Source organism: Hypanus sabinus, chromosome 30 (assembly GCF_030144855.1).
Source record: "Hypanus sabinus isolate sHypSab1 chromosome 30, sHypSab1.hap1, whole genome shotgun sequence".
Lineage (NCBI taxonomy): Eukaryota > Metazoa > Chordata > Chondrichthyes > Myliobatiformes > Dasyatidae > Hypanus > Hypanus sabinus.
The window spans coordinates 10,824,873-10,846,323 of NC_082735.1; the positions used below are offsets into that span (position 1 = coordinate 10,824,873).

Consider the following 21,451-nt stretch of genomic DNA (forward strand, 5'->3'; position numbering starts at 1 on the left):
CACGTACTAGGCTGTAGATCATTCTAGGAGCCAATTTACAGCTGGAGGCCTGATAACAAAGTCAAGGTCAAAGTAAATTTACTATCAAAGTGTGTATATGCTACCATTTAGTACCTTGAGGTTCATTTTCTTGCAGGCATTTACAGGAAAATAAAAGAAATACAAGAGAAGGTATGATACGCGGACAAAGATTTCCATTCCTGTGAACTATGAAGGCTATTTAGAACAGAAAATGTGAACTTTGCATATCCATAACACATCAGCCACAAATCACCTTAAAACAATGGCCCTGCTCTTGACAAAAAGAGATGCTTAAGCACTCAGTGCAATGGCCAAGACATGAGCTTTGTACAATGGATGCAATTCACTCACAGGCCCATTGTATGTCAGTCTTTTGGTTGACTGTTGATTCCAGTGGAGGAAACACAGCAGACCACGATGCAAGAGGAGGGTAGTTGTACACGAGACAGGCCGTGAATGCAGGGGAAGGGTTGGGTGCTCAGTGCCCAAGAGGTTGAAAACAATGCCACCTGTTTGGTGACAACAGGCGGCATTAGAATGCACTATGAGCCGTCTCCATGCACGATCAGGGTGAAGATGGGGGGGGGGGGGGGGTGAACTTCGGCAGATGCAGCTAGCTGTGTAACCTCTTTCTGTGCCGAGAGGGAGGAATACTTGGCGGGGTGCGCACCACAGCTCCCGCGGTCAAGGCCCCAGTGTCCCACTCGCTTCACCTTCTCCCAGATCCCGAGCTTTCTTACAAGGCCAAGCCGAATTTTCTTATTACTGTTTATTTTATTGGACTGAGTAACACTCATTTCCATAGGCCGATACACCGTGCTGTAGGGTCAGAGACTGGGAGCAGTATGTAGCGTGCGAGCCGGCCCTTCAGCCCATCCGATCATTTACCCTAATTCCATCTCATTCTCCGCATATCCCCGTCAATATCAATGGGTGCAATTCAGCAGTATGGGCTCTTTAAGCCAAATCGGCAGGCCGAATCCCCTCCCAGATTCTGCCCCTCTCCCACACACTAGGGGCAACTTACAAAAGCCAAACTGCACATCTCCGGGACGTGGAAGGAAACCGGAGCCTCCGGTGAAACTGCACACGGTCATCGGGAGAGCATGCAGACTCCACACGGACAACCCCGAGGCCAGGGCCAAACCTAGGAAACTGCAGCCGAGAGGCAGGGGCCCCACCACCAATCCTGCCATTCCACCAGAGCCCATCGCAAGTACAGTACTCCTCTGCCTTCGGCCAGATCACATGAACTTCCCTCGGGCACTGACAGAAGGAGAAACAGCCACTAAATTATAATTCTTGCCTCTCGGGAGGTCACGTTGCCTTTCAAGCCGTGTTCTCTCACCGACCCCATTCCTTTAAACCAGTTTTGGCAGAATCTTCCTCCCGCAAACCCAATGTCAGTTTCCCAGGCCATTTAAGTTTCTGACACGGAGATAGTTATAAATCCAGTTTCTTAACCCTTTAACTACAGAGCCTGAGACTCTCTCTCTCTCTCTCTCCCTTTCTCCCTGCTATTTCAATTCCAAAAAGCCTCTCCCCTCAGCTCTTAGGGACCGTGTTCTCTTGAAGGTACTCCTGTGCTTTCTCTGTGGGTCTACCTGGCCCAGTGCGAACGCCGATGCGCCCTACCGATAGTCCACCGAATTCGGGATGAAGGGTTAACTCCCTTGCTGTTTAAATAATGACTCGCCGTTACCGCTCCAGCTCCTTGCGGTTTTGTGGCACCCAGGTTTGGAACGGTGGCTTAAACTTCATAAGATACCACCCCCCCCCCCCCCCGCGCCCCCATTTTCCAGATTCCCCGCGATCTTACAGCTCTCGGTCATAACCCGTAAAAGTATAACACTACATTTAAAATAGCCAGCTTGTCCACCGTAAAAAAAACTGTCAGGCTGCTCTGAAGCTACAAAGAGCTTCCTGTCAGATGTCAATTCATAAATGGGACCTCTGCCCGATCGGAGGAGACCCGCAGGAAGTTAATGGTATACCCTGAAAATCCCGCGGATGCTTCTCCCAGCCTCTCTCCTTCCTTCCCTCCCTCCCTCCCCCGGCAACCAGCCTACAAAATCCAGTGTCCCCCCACTTCCTTCCAGATGTTCCCAGTCGCACGTTGGCTAAATGCAGAGCCGGTGTGTGTGTGTGTGTGTGTGTGTGTGTGTGGTGGTGGGGGGGGGGGGGGGGAGATGGGATTGAAAGAAAACGGGGGGAACCCCCTTTCACTCCTCCCCCCCCAAAAAAAAAAGAGGTGCACAGAAAGACTTACCGAGACGGCAGCTCCCCGGAGCGCAGCGTTTAACTCTCTCCTCCCATCCAACTCCTGCAGCTTCGGCAGGGCTGAGGAAATCCTTTGACAGGAGTCGGGAGCCCTCGGGATGGATTGGGGAGAGAGCAGATCTGTTTAGCATTAAGGCCGGAGCAACAGGAAATTCTTACCAAGGGGGCTGCTGTTATTCCCCCCACCCCACCCCACCCCCCTCCCTGGGCTGAGCGCGGCTCTTACTGTGGTCTGTTTAATAAATTCCCAGATCCAGGCAGGAACTTGACTGGGTGAAATTACGTCCACTTCAGACAAACAAAGTGCGGTAATTTGGCAAATTGTGGGAGGGGCCGTGAAGGGGAGGTGGGAGGAGTCATAGGGAAAGGTGTGAAGGTTGGAAACTTGTTGGCATATTCTCTCCGGACACTAGTTAATAACTACAGCTGTATGAGTGAGCTGAACTTTAAGCAGTTTTCCCAAGCGGTTTAGCTCAACAACAGTACAACATACAAACAAGGGGGAGTCTGCAGACGCTGGAAATCCGAGCAACACGCACGGGTAACTATGATGTTGTTGGGATAACGGAGACATGGCTGCAGGGAGATCAGACCTGGGAAATGAATGTACAAGGGTATACGTGCTATCGTAGGGACAGAAATGTGGGCAGAGGGGGTGGGGTGGCCCTGTTGGTGAGGAATGAGATTCAGTACTTTGCAAGGGGGGACATAGGGTCAGGAGAAGTAGAGTCTGTGTGGATAGAACTGAGGAACAGTAAGGGCAAAAGGGCCCAAATGGGTGCTGTCTACAGGCCACCAAACAGTAGCATGGATATTGGGTGCAAGTTGAATAGGGAGTTAACATTGGCATGTGGCAAAGGTAATGTCGCAGTAGTTATGGGGGATTTCAACATGCAGGTGAACTGGGAGAATCAGGTTGGTGCTGGACCCCAGGATAGGGAGTTTGTAGAGTGCCTACGGGATGCATTCTTGGAACAGCTTGTACGAGAGCCGACCAGGGACAAGACTATTCTGGATTTAGTGTTATTTAATGAACAGGATTTGATAAGCGATCTTCAAGTAAAGGAGCCATTAGGAGATAGTGATCACAATATGATAAGTTTTTATCTGCTATTTGAGAAGGATAAGGGCAGCTCGGAGGTGTCAGTGTTGCAGTTGAACAGGGGAAACTATGGAGCCGTGAGGGAGGAGCTGGCCAAAGTTAACTGGACGGATATCCTCGCAGAAAAGACAACAAAAGACAGAAAAGACAAAGCAATGGCAGATATTCTTGGGAATAATGCACAAGGTGCAAAATCAGTTCATCCCCCAGAGAAGGAAGGATTCAAAGGGGTGAAAGGGGCTGCAGTGGTTGACAAAGGAAGTCAGAGATTGCATAGCATTAAAAAAAAGGAAGTATGACAGAGCTAAGGTGAGTGGGAGGACAGATGATTGGGAAGTTTTTAAGGAACAACAGAACTTAACTAAAAAGGCAATACGGGGAGAAAAAAATGAGATACGAACGTAAGCTAGCCAGGAATATAAAGGAAGATAGCAAAAGCTTTTTTAGGTATATGAAGAGAAAGAAGATAGTTAAGAACAATGTTGGGCACTTGAAGAATGAATTGGGTGAAATTATTATGGGAAACAGAGAAATGGCAGAAGAATTTAAAGAGTACTTTAGATCTGTTTTCACTAAGGAAGACACAAGCAATCTCCCAGATGTATGGATGGGCCAAGGACATAGGGTAACAGAGGAAATGAAACAGATTGACATTCGGAAGGAAATGGTGATGAGAAGACTGATGGGACTGAAGGCTGACAAATCCCCAGGTCCAGATGGTCTGCACCATAGAATGCTAAAGGAGGTGGCCCTGGAAATTGCAGATGCATTGGTAATCATTTTCCAATGTTCCTTAGATTCAGGATCAGTTCCTGAGGATTGGAGAATGGCTAATGTTATCCCACTTTTTAAGAAAGGAGGGAGGGAGAAAACAGAGAACTATCGACCCGTCAGCCTGACATCGGTGGTGGGGAAGATGCTAGAGTCCATTATTAAGGATGAAAAAGTGGCATATCTAGATAGCAGTGATAGGATTGGGCCGAGCCAGCATGGATTTACCAAGGGTAAATCATACTTGACTAATCTGTTGGAGTTTTTCGAGGATGTAACCAGGAAGTTAGACGGGGGAGATCCAGTGGATGTGGTGTACCTCGATTTTCAGAAGGCATTTGATAATGTCCCACATAGAAGGTTGGTGGGTAAAATCAAAGCTCATGGCATTGGGGGGAAGACATTGACATGGATAGAAAACTGTTTGGCAGATAGAAAGCAAAGGGTAGCGGTGAATGGGTGTTTCTCAGAATGGTAGGTGGTGACTAGTGGGGTGCCACAGGGCTCGGTATTGGGACCACAGCTGTTTACCATTTACGTTAATGATTTGGATGAAGGCATTGAGAATAACATCAGCAAATTTGCTGATGATACTAAGCTGGGTGGCAGTGTGACATGTGATGAGGATGTTAGGAGAATTCAGGGTGACATGGATAGGCTGGGTGAGTGGGCAGATACTTGGCAGATGGCATTTAATGTGAATAAGTGTGAGGTTATCCACTTTGGGAGTAAGAACAGGAAGGCAGATTATTATCTGAATGGTGTAGAGTTGGGCAAGGGAGAAATACAATGAGATCTCGGAGTCCTTGTTCATCAGTCACTGAAGGTGAATGAGCAAGTGCAGCAGGCAGTGAAGAAGGCTAATGGAATGTTGGCCTTTATTACAAAGGGAATTGAGTACAAGAGCAAGGAAATCCTCTTGCATTTGTACAGAGCCCTGGTGAGACCACACCTGGAGTATTGTGTACAGTTTTGGTCTCCAGGGTTAAGGAAGGACATCCTGGCTGTAGAGGAAGTGCAGCATAGATTCACAAGGTTAATTCCTGGGATGTCTGGACTGTCTTACGCAGAAAGGTTAGAGAGACTGGGCTTGTACACGCTGGAATTAAGGAGATTGAGAGGGGATCTGATTGAAACATATAAGATTATTAAGGGATTGGACAAGGTAGAGGCAGGAAATATGTTCCAGATGCTGGGAGAGTCCAGTACCAGAGAGCATGGTTTGAGAATAAGGGGTAGGTCATTTAGGACAGAGTTAAAGAGAAACCTTCTCCCACAGAGTTGTGGGGGTCTGGAATGCACTGCCTCGGAAGGTAGTGGAGGCCAATTCTCTGGATGCTTTCAAGAAGGAGCTAGATAGGTATCTTATGAATAAGGGAATCAAGGGACATGGGGACAAGGCCGGGTATTGATAGTAATTGATCAGCCATGATCTCAAAATGGCAGTGCAGGCTCGAAGGGCTGAATGGTCTACTTCTGCACCTATTGTCTATTGTCTATTGTCTAAAATGCTGGAGGAACTCAGCAGGCCAGGCAGCATCTATGGAAAAAAGCCCAGTCAACATTTCGGGCCGAAACCCTTCGGCAGGACTGGAGAGAAAAAAAAGTTGAGTAGATTTGAAAGGGGGTAGGTGAAACTTGGAGGGGGAGGGTTGAAGCAAAGAGCTGGGAATTTGATTGGTGAAGGAGACAGAAGGCCATGGAAGAAAGAAGAACGGTACGGCATATTACAGTGAAAAGTCTCGGGTCTGAATTCCCTAGGACCCAGCAGCAAACCGAATACAGATACATTCAGAATATAGACAGCAAGAATGATGGTTCTCCTTATGCAACAACATCTAAATAATGCTGTATGGTTAGCTAATATACCAGTTAACCAGTATACCATATGTTAAACCATTTGTCCAAACACAGGGGATCCAATAGCACACGATCCTTTTTAGTGATGACACTGAATTCAGATTTGGAGTACGTTTTCAGACTAGGTACTTGGACGATACCCGATGTAACACTCATCCTGCCCACTCTGAGACTGAGGTGGATCCAGACTGGTAACGCACAAAGTGCTGGAGGAACCCAGCAGGCCAGGCAACGTCAGTGGGAAAGAGAACAGTCGACCTTTCGGGCCGAGACTGGACAAAAACCACACGAGGAGTCAGAGCAAGAAGGTGGGGGGAGGGGAGGAAGAACCACAAGGTGATCGGTGAAACTGGGATGGAGGGTAAAGAGCTGGGAAGTTGATTGGTGAAAGAGATACAGGGCTGGAGAAGGGGGGGGGGGGTCTGATAGGGGAGAACAGAAGGCCATGGAAGAAAGAGAAGGGAGAGGAGCACCAGAGGGAAGTGACGGGCAGGTAGATAGGGTGAGAGACAGAAATGAGACTGGGGAATGGTGAGGGGAAAGGAGCATTTCCAGGAGTTTGAGAAATCAATGTTCGTGCTCTCAGGTTGGGTGTTACCCGGATGGAATATAAGGTGCTACTCCTCCAACCTGACCGTCGCGATGAGGCCACCCTCAGGTTGGGGGACTAACACCTAATATTCCCTCTGGGTAACCTCCAACCTGATACCATGAAAATCAATTTCAGGAACTTCCATGGTTTGTTTCCCCACCCCCCCCCCATCTCCTTCACCATTCCCATTTCCCTCTCTCATCTTATCTCTTTATCCATCTATCACCTCCCTCTGGTGCTCCTCTCCCTTTCCTATCTTCCGTGGCCTCCTTCAACCCTGTTTCTCTTTCACCAATCAACTTTCCAGCTCTCCTTCCCCCCCCCCCTCCTCCATTTCACCTATCACCCTTGTGGTTCTCCGTCCCCTCCCCCCACCTTCTTACTCTGACTCCTCATCTTTTTTCCCCGGTCCTGATGAAGGGTCTCGGCCCAAAACATCGACTGTACATAGACGCGGCCTGGCCTGCTGACTTCCTCTGGCATTTTGTGTGTGTTGCTTGGATTTCCAGCATCTGCAGATTCTCTCTTGCTCCAGAATGATGAAATGTAAGTTTCCTTTTGTTTGACATCATTTGGAGACTTTAAGGAGATTAAGTCATTTCCCAGAGGACATAGTTACACAGAATTTCATAACGTGCCTTGATTTGGAGCAGTTGTCTATCTCAGTACAACGTTGATATAGATAATGGAATTCTGATAAATCTTTGTTGTGAGGTGACTTTAGGAATGAGTTCCAATCCTACTATTACTAATGCACTCTTGTGAAAGCATACACAAAATAAAAATGGACTCATGCAGACTTCAGCTGTTTTAACTATTAATTAATAGTACTTAATGTTGAAATACTTAGAGGAGTGTGGTTATGATAATGAGCAATACAGATGAAAATGCTTTTAGGAGTTAGTGTTACTTGCATTCAGTGAAGTATGATTTCATGAAGTTCATCACATTTTTTATTGATACATTCTTTTTGTACTTGCATCTGTTACATCAAACATATTCAATAGGTTTCAAAGGTACATTTAATGTCAGAGAAATGTATACAATATACATCTTGATATTCTTTTCCTTCGCAAACATCCATGAAAACAGTGGAGTGCTCCAAAGAATGAACGACTGTTAAAAGCCTCCTCCCAACTCCCCCCACGCACAAGCATCAACAAATCAATGACCACACCCCACCCCACCAGCAAAAAAGTATCGGCACCCCCCCCACCAAGCACTCAAGCGTGCAGCAAAACATCAATAAAGACACAGGCTTGCAGTACCCCAAAGACTACTCGTTCACTCGGTATTCGACATACCACAGGCTCTCTCTCTCCCCAATAAGGGAAAAAGAGGTGTCCCTGTTTCACCCCCATAATTAGTATCCTCAAGTCTTTCAATAGTTCAATCAATGCACAGATGTCAAAATATAGAAAGAAAGCAATACTTTGTTGCTGTAAATGACATTGTGCAGACAAGAGAAATTCCTTTTGCTCTTATCTGTTACTACAAGTATCAAAGTTTAAAGTAAATTTATTATCAAAGTGCGTATATGCCGCAATACCCTGAGATTAATTTTCTTGCGGGCATTCACAGTGGAATAAAGAAATACAATGGAATCGATGGAAAACTACACAGAAACAACAACTGACAAATGATGTGCTAAAGAACACAAACTGTGCAAATATTAATAATAAATAAATAATACTGAGAACATGAGTTGTGGAGTTCTTAAAAGTGAGTCCATAGGTTTTGAAATCAGTTCAGCGTTGTGGTGAGTGAGGTTATCTACACTGTTTAATGGACAGATGCAAACTTTGCCAGCTGCAGCCAAGCTAGGAGACAAGTGGTTTGTAGAGTTAAACCAGTTGAAGATACAGGTCTCACGCCCCTGGCCTTACAGGTCAAATGGAAAAGTTTAACAGCTGGAACCAGCATCCGGATGAAACCGTTGCAGGTGTTGTTTTGGATATGAGACAGACTGATGAAATTTGCAGGTGTGGTACAAATCTGAAAGCGGTGTTGCAGGATGGAGCTGTTTCTAAAATCTATCACATAGATTATATCGCATCTGGGCCGCCTGACGGTGTAGTGGCATCAGCGCTGGACTTCAAGGCAGATGGTCCTGAATTAATCCCCAGCCGGGTCCCAACCTGGGCAGCGACATCTGTGCGGAAGAAAGGCCTGGCGATCTATGGTCCATGAGGTTACAAAGGGTCGGACTTGACTTAATGACTGAACAACAAATCACATAGTTAATCGAAAGACACTGCTAAGTAGGAAGACTTTCATTTCAATCTGAATGTTCCATCTTTGGGAAAAGCGGGAAGCAGCTGAAGGAACGGTCCTTCTGTGCCAGTAGCTCTTATGTTGAGTATAGACTCTCTGGGTCTGTTACCTCTAATTGTACCTACCAAAGGATATCAGTCAACAACTTGCTTCAAAGCAAAGCAAAGACCACAGCAAACTCAGACACCCAGGCATGAAAAATAAAGGGAATTAGATGTATGTTGCAAACTAAATGTAAAATGTTCATAGTGTCAACGAGTAAACTTTTCCATATGTTATCTTGCATTGAAGGAAAGAAAACATCAATTTAATACTGATGATAAGACATCACTGATATATGTCCTGGAGTTTCAATGATGATGCAGTGAAGCTGGATGATTCATCTGCCTTCCATATAAGAACATGAAACAGATGAGCAAAATTAGGACGTTCGACCCATTCATTCTGCTCTGCCACAAATCAACACGGAACTGACTCCAGAACCTATGGATTCACTTTCAAGGTCACTGCAACTCATGTTCTCAGCATTATTTATTTGCTTTTCTTTTTTGCCCAGCTGTCTTCTTTTGGACATTGGTTCTTTGTCAGTCTTTGGCTGTGTGTAGTTTCTCATTGATTTTATTGTAGTTCTCCACTCCACTGAGTTAAGATAAAAGACGTGCAGCAGGGACGCCCCTCAGATGCACCAGAAGAAACGCTAGCGATCCCGCAATAGTGGGAAGCCATTCGAGGGAAGCCACATGCATTTGGTTCCCTTGCCTGGGGGCTGGTGGCTGGTATCAGGGAAAATGACTTGGAACTAACAATGGGGAACCAACTCCCCCGACGCAACGGATTGGCCTCATAAAAGTCCCGGGCAAGTTTAAAACCGTCTCTCTTAAACCCAAATAGCTGCAGCTTGAAAGGACAGTGAATTTTATCTTTCCATTGGACAATACAATATCCCCTAGTCAAACGATAGAGCTATTGCTTAATTGATGGTTATTATTATAGCCGCGTTTTTTAGATTGAGTATTGACGGCGTATTTTATCTGAATGTCTGTATTAATCTTATTTTTGTGCCCCTTTATAAATAAAGACTTTTAAAAATAGTACCATCAGACTTCAACAGGCCTCTCTATCTTTGCTGGTAAGTGACCCAGTTACGGGGTTCATAACAGTCTGTGTGTAGTTTCTCATTGATTTTATTGTAGTTCTCCACTCTACTGTGAATGCCCGCAAGAAAACGAATCTCAGGGTGCTATATGGTGACGTATATGTACATACTTTGATAGTAAATTTACTTTAAACCTTTACCAATTATGCATCTTGCAACTTCTGCTTTAAATATACATTGCCTCCATAGATGCTGTTACCTCCTCCTGATAACCTTTGATGCTCTTGCTAATCAGGAACCTATCAACCTCCACTTTAAATATACCCAATGACTTGGATTCCATAGTCCACCTGTGACAATGAAATCCACAGATTCACCACCCTCTGGCTAAAGAAATTCCTCCTTACCTCTGATTCAAATGGATGTCCTCGTATTATAAGGCTCTGGCCCTAGACTTCCCTACTATTGGAAATATCTTCTGCATATCTACTCTATCTAGGCCTTTCACTGTACATTATTTTACTCACCCTGTAAAAGAGTAAGATGGTATGGTTGGTTAAAGTTACAATGAGAAGTGGTGAAAGTGAAGCATTTACTATGCAATTCTGTGAACGTAACAACAGTCAGGGTGTGGACACTAATCCACAGTCAGGGTGTGGATCTAGCCTGAGCTACATCTCAGTTATTGAAAGCACAAACAGAACTGCTGGAAGAACTCAGCCAGTCAGCCAGCAGCTGCGGAAAGAAAAACTAGGCAATGTTTCAGGTCAAAGACCCTTCCTCAGAACAGAGAAAACAAATTTGTCTAAGTAATAGTGGGGTGCGGTGGCAGGTGGACATACATCTCTACCAAAGGAGATGTAAGACACTCCTTCCCTCCACTAGCCTGCAGGTCACCCTTGGGCAAGGTGTAGCACCTGCTTAGCCCCCTCCCTTCCCCCCACCCTCTCGAATCAGTGTCATGTGAAGCCATGGGTGCAGGTGGTGGATGGTCATATGAGCAGCTGGTGTCGATCACAAGTCCTGGTCATGCGAACACTGATGCCAGGCAGACAATCTCTAAAGAGTATTGTCAATGGCTGGGGTCACCTGTGTAGTAAAGACACTGCCCAGAGGCGGCACTGACAAACCACTTCTGTAGAAAAGTCTGCCAAGCACAATCATGGTCATGGAAAGACCACGGTTGCCCATCTTACATAACAGGGTACATAATGAACAATTGAATAGTGGGGTAAGGCAATGGCTGGATCAATGGCAATGTCCGAGATAGGGTAAAACCAAGGACAGTTAAACTCCTTTGAGCATCTAATGTGCAGCTAATGTTGTGAAGGCTGGGTTGTGGTGTATGTTGGACTGACTGAGCAGGCCACTACATATAAATGAAAGAAAAAAAACAAGGGGTCAGAGGAAGAGTGGGCACAAATATCCAGCCCTGACGCAAACAGAAAGAAGGAGCAAGTCGCCCAACGTTGGAGAAATCAGTACTGTGACCTACAGGCTGTAAAGTGTCCAGACAAGAAATGGGGTGTTGTTCCTTGAACTATCTTTTGGCCTCAGTGTAACAGGTCGCCTGTACAAAGAGGTCAGAGTGGGACTGGGAAAGAGAATTAAAATAGAAGGCAATGGGAAGCTTACGGTCAACAAGTGCCGATGCTCCACAGAGTGATCAGCCTACCTGTGTTGTTTGTCCCCCTCTCTGATGTAGAGGACTCCATGTGGTGCACAGCAAATACAGTGGATTAGAATGGAAGAAGAATCTGCAATCTGAAATACAGTGGACTAGAATGGAAGAACCACTGCTTCACTTGAGTGATTGCTTGGATTGTGGATGGTGAGAAGGGAAGATTTTGAAAGGACTGGTGTTGCAAGGGAAGGCGCAGTGGGTCTGAATGGACAAACAGACCAGGGAGCCACCAAACCGTGTGATCCATGTAAGATGCAGGACGTGGAGGAGAATGGAAGATGTCACATGGTGGAATCATGTTGGAACTGGTGGAAATTTTGAAGGTAATATGCTGAATGTGAAGGCTGGGGATGTGGTGAGTGAATACTGGGGAGCTCCTTCTTTGTTCTGTGTTAGGGGAGAGGGGGTAAGAGAAGATTACGGGAAATAGAGAATTTGCAGTTGAGAGGTCCAGCAGCTGCGGCAGAAGGGAAGCCACAGTTCTGGAAGGAGGAGGATGATTTAGGGACATCACAGTGAAGGTCTCGTCATTGGAACAAATGTGATGGTGATTAAGAAACTGGGAAACAGGAATAACATTCTTACAGGAGGCAGGGTGAGAGGACGTGCCACCTATGGACTTGTCAAAGATGTTAATGGCAATGCCAACTCCTGAGATAGAGTCTGAAAGATCCAGAAACAGAAGGGAAGTGCCAGAGATGGACCACATAAGTGTCAGTTACTCACAGTGTGGTTTACACATTATAGTCTGTAAGAAAAGGTTGGAGGAGATTACAGGAATCAGGGCTCATTGAATTGACTGTTTTGCCAATTGACCATCCTAGATGTTTCTATAGTGAAGTCACATAACTTTATTAGAGCCTGTGGAGAGAAGATAACAATCACCATGGAAGCAGAGAGTCTGCAGAAGGACTTAGACAGGTTTGGAGAATGTGCAAAGATGTGGAAGATGGAATATAGTGTAGAAAAGCGAATGGTCGTGCACTTTGGTAGAAGAAATAGAGGCATGGACTATTTTTCTAAATACAGAGAAAATTTGAAATCAGAGATGCAAAGGGGCTTGGGAGTCCTTGTGCAGGATTCCTCAAAGGTTAAGTTACAGATTCATTTGGTGGTAAGGAAGGCAAAAGCAAGGTTAGCATTAATTTCAAAAGGACTAGAATATAAAAAGCAAGGATATAATGCTGAAGCTTTATAAGGCATTTGGAGTATTGTGAGCAGCTTTGGGCCCTTTATCTAAGAAAGGATATACGGGCATTGAAGGGGTTCCAGAGGAGCCTGATCCTGGTTTATGTTTGAGGAGCATTTGATGCCTCTGGGCCTGTCCTCACGGATGTTTAGAAGAATGCAGGAGGGAATCTCATTGAAACCTACTGAATATTGGAAGGCCTCGATAGAGTGGATGTGAAAAGAATATTTCCTATAGTGGGGGAGTCTAGGACCAGAAGGCACAGTCTCAGTATACAAGGACATCCCCTTAGAACAGAGATGAGGAGGAATTTCTTTAGCCAGAGGTTGGAAAATCTGTGGAATTCTTTGCCACTGAAGGTCGTGGAGGCCAAGTCATTGGGTCTATTTAAAGCAGAGGTTGATATTTTCTTGATTAGTAAGGGTATCAAAGGATATTGGAATAGACAGGAAAATGGGGTCGAGAGAGATAATAAATGAGCCATGTTTGAATGGTGAAGCAAACTCAATGGCCTGAATAGACTAGTTATGTTCTTACGTCTTATGGCCTTATGGAGGCAGATACTCCGTATCCCCGACTGATGTTTGATGGCCATTACTGGCTGATCACTGTGGACGGTAGTTCTGTCACAACGCAACAGTCTGCTGTCTTAAGAGGGAACATGCTGCTTCTGAAATGCATAACGCATTTGAGCTATGCATCCAGAATAGCAAGACACTGGTGTAGCAGTCCCACCGTGAGAAACAGCAGCCAACCTAAGGCAATTCTTTCAGACGTGCAGAGGTGTCTAACTGCAACTCAGAATGCCTGGAAAACCAAATGTGGAAAGGCAACATTTTGGGTCGTAAACACAAAGAGATTCTGCAGATACTGGAAATGCTGAAAATCACACACAAAATGCTGGCAGAACTCAGCAGGTCAGGAAATCTCAATGGAGAAGAATAAACAGTCAATATTTCAGGCAGAAGTCTTTCATTGTGATGCCCTGAAGAAGGGTCTCTGCCCAAAACATTGACCATTTATCCAGTTATTCCCCTCCATAGGTGCTGCCTGACCTGCTGAGTTGTTCCAGCAATTTTTGTGTGTTCCTCAACATTTTGCATCTGTGACTCATTGTCTGATCCTCATCAGGTCCTGATGAATGGTCTCTTGTCTGAAACACTGACCCTTTCGCTTTCCATGGGAGCTGCCTGAACTACTTCTCCAGCATTTAAAATTTAAAATCTTTATTTCATATCACTTCAGTTTTTCTTATCCTGCTTGTATGAGTCACTCCTGCTGGAACACCATTCCCTTTACCCAATCCCCTTGTCTCCATCATGATTTCCCCCCCCAATGATGAGGCCCCTGTGGCATGGAGAAAACATGCAAACTCCACACAGACTGCACGCGAGGTCTGGCTCTGAGGCAGCGGCTCTGCTAGAGAAGCATAATTCAACGGACTGAATTCAATAAATTCAACTGAGGACACAATGCTAAAGCAAAACTTATGAAGTGATGGGCAACAGAGAAAATATGGGAATAAATGTGAATTAAGTGGGTGATTTTAAATGGGGATACACTGTAGACTTGGGATCCTGTGCATAAAATTTGACACTTCAGGCTACTGAAAATAGTATATCTTGATGTTAACTAAGTATTCAAGAACATGCATGGTGTTGTTATATAGAGGATATCCAGGCACAGTGATTGGGTAATATCTAAAATTAAGGATACCACAGTACCAAATTTAAAAGAAATCAATGGACTTGGGGAGATCTTTCACAAAACTTAACACATTGGTTCAACATACTTTATTAAAACTAATCAAACCCTTCATTCCTGTTTTTGCTAAAAGGTATTTGTAAGCTTTGTGCTTAAGTGATGACTTCAGCCCTGATCCCATGACTGATTACTTTCTGAAGCTTCGGCAATATCACTGGAGCTCAACACTTTGACCTCTCTGTATTTCTTTAAGGCTTTTCGTTTCCATCTGACCCTTACTGTTAAATCCTGACTTGGCTGTCTTGTGTGCACTTCCACCCCATTGTTTACATTTCACACCGGAAAGTCTCAGAAATAATTTGGTGGAAGGTCATTTGATAATCTTCTCCTCTTGAGAATAGTCTTATGCCAGTTGCTGGTGTGCAGCTCCCTTTGATAAGGATCAGCTTCGCTCGGCTTGGCTCATCCTGTATGAGGGTATACTCCACCACATCTCAAGGCTGAGATATATCTTATCATGGGATCAAGGAGTTGCAAAGTAAAATCCGAGCAGCAGCTGTTAAAGATGCAACCAAAATCTAGTAACTCAGAGGCAAGATCATCAGGGTTTCAAGTAATCCTAGCACAAACAAAAATATAGTTTTATTTCATTTTAGTGCTTTCTTTTAAATTTCTTTTTAATTTGGTACTGTGGTGTCCTTAATTTTAGACATCACCCAATCACTATGCCTGGATATCCTCTATATAAGAACACCATGTATGTTCTTGAATACTTAGTTAACATCAAGATATACAATTTTCAGTAGCCTGAAGTGTCAAATTTTTATTAAAAGTACGAAGTGTATATTGCACCCAAGATTTCTGTTGCTGCTGTACCATTTATTAGAGAATTGTGAATGAAATAATAGCCAGGCACCAGTTCTTTTCCCCCTTTTGTTTGTATAAGGAAACACAGAACATCAGTGTCAGGGACCTTGACAAATGTGCGATCGGTGTAGGACAGGCTGATACACTGGAACACGTCGATGGTAAGAAAGAATAGGTACTGGAACTTTTGAAAGACTTTAAGATAAATAAGTCCCATGCGCCCGGTGGGATATAAAGCAGGTTACTACGGGAAATGAGGCAAGATATTACTGCACCTTTTGCGATCATCTTTGCATCCTTACTGGCCAAAGGAGTTGTGCCAGAGGACTGGAAGATGGCAAATGTTATTTCCTTGTTCAAGAAAAGTAATAGGAACAACCCTTGGAATGATAAACCAGTTTACCCTAAATCAGTGGTGGGCAAACTGTTGGAGAGGAATCTTACAGACAGGATTTAGGAGAGGCACGGTCTGAGTGAGAGTAGTTAGCAAGGCTTTGCCTCGCAAGCCTGATTGAGTTCTTTGAGCAAATGACAAAACAAATTGATGAAGGTAGAGCAGTGGTGTGGTGTGTACGGATTTTAGTAAGGCATAGAGTCTGCAGAAGGACTTATATTTAGCTTTATTTTTCACATGTACATTGAAACATCAAAATGTACCGTGAAATGTATAACTTGAGTGAGTCAAATCAGCGGGGATCGTGATGAGCAGTCCGAAAGCGTCAGCACATTTCCAGAGCCAGGGTAACATGTACTTTTTTATTTAACTAATAAAAAGATTGATAAAGAAAGAAAGAGATACAGCACAGTAACAGGCCGCTCTGGCCCAGCGATCCTCTGCTGCCCCGTTACAGCCCATGTGACAAATTAGCCAACTACCTTGTACGTCTTTGGGACGCGGGAGGAAACCGGAACACTCAGAGAAAGTCCACACGATGACGGTGGGGGGGAGGGGGGAACCTACAAACTCCTTGCAGACAGCAGCAGGAATTGAACCCTGACTCTGTAAGGTGATGTGCTAACCACTACCCCATCTAAGTCATCCAGGCCGTCTATCTAAGTTGTAAGAGTTGAGATCCTCTATGGCGCCCCACTTGGTACATTTTGTCATACAGTGAAAGACCAGTTTATGCCCATGCTCTATTTCCTGTAGGAAACCAACCCAAAGTATTATCTCCTAAACCATGTGCTTTTATTTCCCAGAGTAATCCTAGAGGCAAAAGTTTATTAATTGCCTTCTGGAAATCAAGGTATAGTACATCCACCAGTTCCCTTTCATCCAGAGCACACAATACTTCAAGGAAATTTAATAGAGTGAATCAAAAATAGTATCCCTCTAACAAGTTCGCTTCACCTGATTGCTTTGAATATCTCTCAGTGCCCTGCACTCACTTCAAGTTATATAAGTTTCTAACATTAATGGTTTCTAGCATTTTTTGAATGCAAATCAACTGGCCTACAGTTTCATACTATCTGCCTCCCATCCTAGTTCAATATTTTCTATTTTCAAATCTAATAGTACCTTCCCTACATCTCTCACTATTTCCAGAAGTGGATGAAATTATTGAGTAATAGAGTACTTCAGCACAGAAGCAGATTCTTCAGTCTATCTGGTGTATGCTGATCTGTTTTTCTGTGTAGTCCCATTGAGCTCCTCCTGGACCATAGCCCTCCATACCCATCCCATCCACGTACTTATCCAAACTTCTCTTCCACGTTTCAGTTGAACTTGCATTAGGTCGCCAGCTTGTTCCACTCTTCCACCACCTTCTGAGTAAAGAAGTTCCCCTTCAATTTCCTCGTAAACACTTTACAGCAGTAACCTGTGGCCTCTAGTTCTAGTCTCACCCAACCTCCCGTGGAAAAACCCTGCTTACACTTCTACGAGTATACTCTTATGCCTCTGACAGATCTCCCCTCATTTTCCTATGAATAACCTATTCAACTTATTCAAGTCCTCGACCTGGTAAAATCTTTGTAGGTTTTCTCTGTGCTCTTTCCTGTAGGCAGGTGAGCAGGACTCCACTCTAAATTAGGTCTCACCAACTTCTTATACAGCTTCAACAACCAACTCCTGAACTCGATACTTTGATTTATGAAGGCCAATGTGTCTAAAGCTCCCTCTCTGATCCTGTCAGAGCCTTGGAGACTTGTCAGTCTTCAGCTCCAGTGACTGGCTCAATGCCACTGCCCTAGTGATTCTGATTTCCCTCAGTTCTCCTGCCCCATCGGATTCCCGATTTGTAGATACTTCAGGAATGTTACCTGCACCCTCCATAATGCAGCCAGCTGTCAAAGCGTTCCAAAACTTAACTATACCAAACAGAAAACAAAGACCTGCTATAAAAGGATGCTGAAATGTAAAAATAATTGAAAACTCAAAAATTTAGAAGGAAAATGTGAGTAAGCTGAGTGTGATCCCTTGTTGACTATTCTGCACTGCAACCAGCAGAGGAGAGATGCCTTCAGCTGATCTAATCTGATTTGGTTCTTTGACAGATTAATGCAGAATGCAGGCGGCTGTGGCAAAGTCGGTGATGCACAGAAGTGTGGAGATCCCAAACTTGCTGGCGTTCATGGGGAAACATGAGAAGTCCACGTGGAAACCAACACATTCCAGTCTGATATAGTCTGAATTTCCAGTAGAACAGACTGAGGAGCTATCAAACGCGACTGGAATTCTAACAGGAGAAGCAGACAGCCTACACAGGCAGGCCTGAAACTCTCATTCCAAACTTCAGATCGTCAGTTCTCCCGGGAAGGGGACTCCTTCCCTACACATGCCAAATCAAATTACAGCCATCCCAGACTCTTTGAAGAATCACGTTAATCTTCCAGGGACAAGCACAAACACAAAAGGTGGACCACAGGCCTGAAATCACAGTGCTATTTTAGACTGCTCAGATCTACGAGAGTTGTAACCTGCAATTAAATAAAATTACTGTTCTTCCCCGCGTGTTATTATCTATGTGAGCAGATGGTGCCATGTAAACTTCAAACACTATGAGGGGAGAGAAAACCAGACCTAACCTGGACCAAGACCTGAAGAAGGGTCTCGGCCCGAATCGTCGGCTGTTTATTCATTTCCATAGATGCTGCCTGACCTGCTGAATTCCTCCAGCATTTTGTATGTGTTGCTCTGGATTTCCAGCATCTCTCGTGTTTATATCTCGAACTGTATTTATTGAACTGTGTTCATTTTACAGAGTGCTCTAATGTAGAATAATCACTAACTGAGTATCCGTGGATGTAACTTGTATAATTACAGAGGGGCTGCAGGTGCAGAGGGAGTGCTGTGCTAAGATGTGGAAAATGACAGGGTAAGTGCTGTGGTGTAACAGTGCAAACGACATCAGCAATATCAGTGATATGACCAAACCAGTGGAGACCCGGAGAGGACTCCAGGGCTGGAAATCTGGAGCAATGTACATAAAAACTTTTAATCCACAGAACGTCATTCATAGACATCGTGAACAGTTCAGAGGTGATGTTACCGGTACCCCTCTGATGACCAGAGCATGATCTACTGATTCCCATTGTTTTCTGTTAACCATATGCCAATTGTTGTCCCAGCTCCGTGACCCTCGCTTCCTTGCTTTTGCATTCTACATCCAGACTACTGCTCACCCCTTTGAGTCTCCAGCAGTTTGTTGCTCCAGACCACAGTATCTGCAGTCTTTTGTGTCCTTTAAGTGATTAAGAGGTCCAGAATGTCACAGGCAGATATACTGATGGTCATGTTACCAGAGGCTTGGGACTCCATATTACAGGGCACTTCTCTAACCACAGCTACAAGAGCTGGATGCAGGTACAACTACAGCCGTACAAGTGACCAGACAGAGGTGGAGCCTCATCAAACGCAGATGTCGGTCGAGGGCAGGGGTTCCCAACCTGGGGTCCATGGACCCCTTGCTTAATGGTTTTGTTCCACGGCATAAAAACTGTTGGGAGCCCGTGTTCCGGGGGCATCTGCAGTCCACACCAAACAGACACGTGGGCTCCGTTATTACGGGCCGAAACGCACTGGAGCCCGAGGGTCATGAGACAGAGCCGGGGAACAGGAATATAGGAAGACGGCTGCTGCCAGTAGGAGGTCGCTGGAGAGGAGGAGGGAGATAGTAACTGGAATCACTGAGTAAAGAGGCACCTCTCTTGAAGCCTGCAGGTCATGCCCAGTGCTGTCCGAGTCACACTGTCCACACTCCAAGCAATGACCAGGGGGAACCCAGGTTGGACATAAATGTCACCCACATCCTGCCTCACGGGCCCACCTGCACAGATTTTAACAGACGACTGAATGAATCCCGGCTGTAATTAGTTCTAATAGCTAGCTACAACATGTTCATGCTGCAGGTAAAGAACCCAGACCTCCACATCATGAAGTTTTCCTCTCTGCTGCTGTAGTTACCTTGAACTCTCGGGAAGGACGTGACAAACTCCCCTTCGTTAAAGGATTCTCCTGGTGGAGACTAGCATCGGCACCCTCTGCAAGCTCTCCCTAAGGAGGGGCAGGCCCCCCGGAACCAACCCTGCTCCTGGCCTGCGTGCCACTGACCCCGAGCCCGCATTCCCCTGTGATTGAGAAGCTGAGCTTTCACAGTCCTGCCAGCAGCCTCTGCCTGCTCTACGACAGACTGCGTCTTCCTAGTGTCCGGCTACAAGGAGAAGCTGACTTCCTGCGCTGGTTCCTGTGGAGGAAAGTGTCAGCACAATCGCACAAGCTCGGGTGAAGTCCTGCTCGGTACTGCACAAGTCTCACATTATTGCTTTGTTCCAGCTGGATTGGGGTGTGGAATTGTTACCTTCCTTGCACTTTTCTATGTGTTTAACTTTCCTATGACTTTTTATATAATCACTATTACACAAGTAATTGTTCAGTGAATTTCCTACAATTACGGTACAGAGACTTCTATATTTTTCTAGGCGAGTCTTTGTTTTCCATAGCAGGTGTCATACCAGTTTCAGTTTCTTCCCCCAAGCTATCAGACTCCTCAATACCCGAAGCCTGGACTAACCCCAACTAACTGCCCTCTACTGTGCCTATTGTCTTGTTTATTATTTATTGTAATGCCTGCACTGTTTTGTGCACTTTATGTAGTCCTGGTTAGGTTTGCAGTCTAGTGTAGTTTTTTTGCTGTGTTGTTTTTATGTAGCTCAGTGTAGTTTTTGTACTGTTTCATGTAGCACCATGGTCCTGAAAAACGTTGTCTCATTTTTACTATGTACTGTACCAGCAGTTATGGTCGAAATGACAATAAAAAGTGACTTGACTTGACTTGAGTTGAATCTGACTATTTTATAGGTTAATTATTATCACTGGAATTCTTTTCTGTTTTCTTTAGATTGATTTTGAGATGACCACGACTGCCTTTTCCCTTGTCTCTCTTTCTTTGTTCTTAATAAAATTGCCTGCCAATAAATTTTTTTTTGCCTCATTCTTGACTTCCAATGAGCCTTTGGACCATGAAAGCGTTGGATCCAACAATCTGAACACTATTCTGAGTGCACTTTGACCACAACATTTTACTGGGAGCTTAAAATGGATTTCCCTGTTGAGCTTAACCATGACGTATACAGAGCACACACACCATCCAATATCAACGCAGCAGGTCTGTAAGAAGTTGAATAAGAGACCAAGAACTGGCAGCTAGAGTGAAGTGTGGGAAAAGTGAGGTCACAAACTTGACAAGTTGAACTAAGAAGAAGTTTCTCTAAACGATGAGGGCAGTAATGGTTGGGATAGCGTGGGATTGTAGGCACATATAAAGCTCCAGTTAGAGCAAGTGATTGTGAAGGGTTGGCTTTCATTCCCCTGGAGTTGGTAGACCAAATTGCCAGTGTTTTGTAATTCCAGAAACTAATCAAAAGAAAAAGCACGTGAGCCTGGAAAAAGTTGACTGCTTTGTCATAATTTGAGTGAAACATGCACGTATGATGTGCTAGTGTAATGACATATGCCATTCAGGTACTTTTATATATAACCCTTAATGAATTATGTAGCTGAAGAATGCTTA

General features: G+C 44.8%; 1 protein-coding gene and 1 long non-coding RNA gene across 5 annotated transcripts in view; one reads left to right on the forward strand and one right to left on the reverse strand.

Moving 5' to 3' along the window:
- LOC132383408 (protein eva-1 homolog B-like) overlaps positions 1-2,501 on the reverse strand; it is a 79,809-nt gene extending 77,308 nt beyond the window's left edge. For 2 of the 4 annotated variants that reach the window (XM_059954318.1, XM_059954320.1), the window contains exon 1: positions 2,291-2,500. The gene's annotated coding sequence lies outside the window, so the exon portion shown is untranslated. Of the gene's footprint in view, positions 1-1,048; positions 1,242-2,290 lie in introns of those variants that run through there. The other 2 variants (XM_059954322.1, XM_059954321.1) reach the window with 2 other exon arrangements.
- Positions 2,502-2,530: 29 nt separating this feature from the next.
- On the forward strand, positions 2,531-20,712 carry LOC132383409 (uncharacterized). Its single transcript, XR_009508675.1, has 3 exons — positions 2,531-2,842; positions 11,702-12,003; positions 17,937-20,712. It is a non-coding gene; the product is annotated as an uncharacterized LOC132383409 (long non-coding RNA).
- Positions 20,713-21,451: the final 739 nt, after the last annotated feature.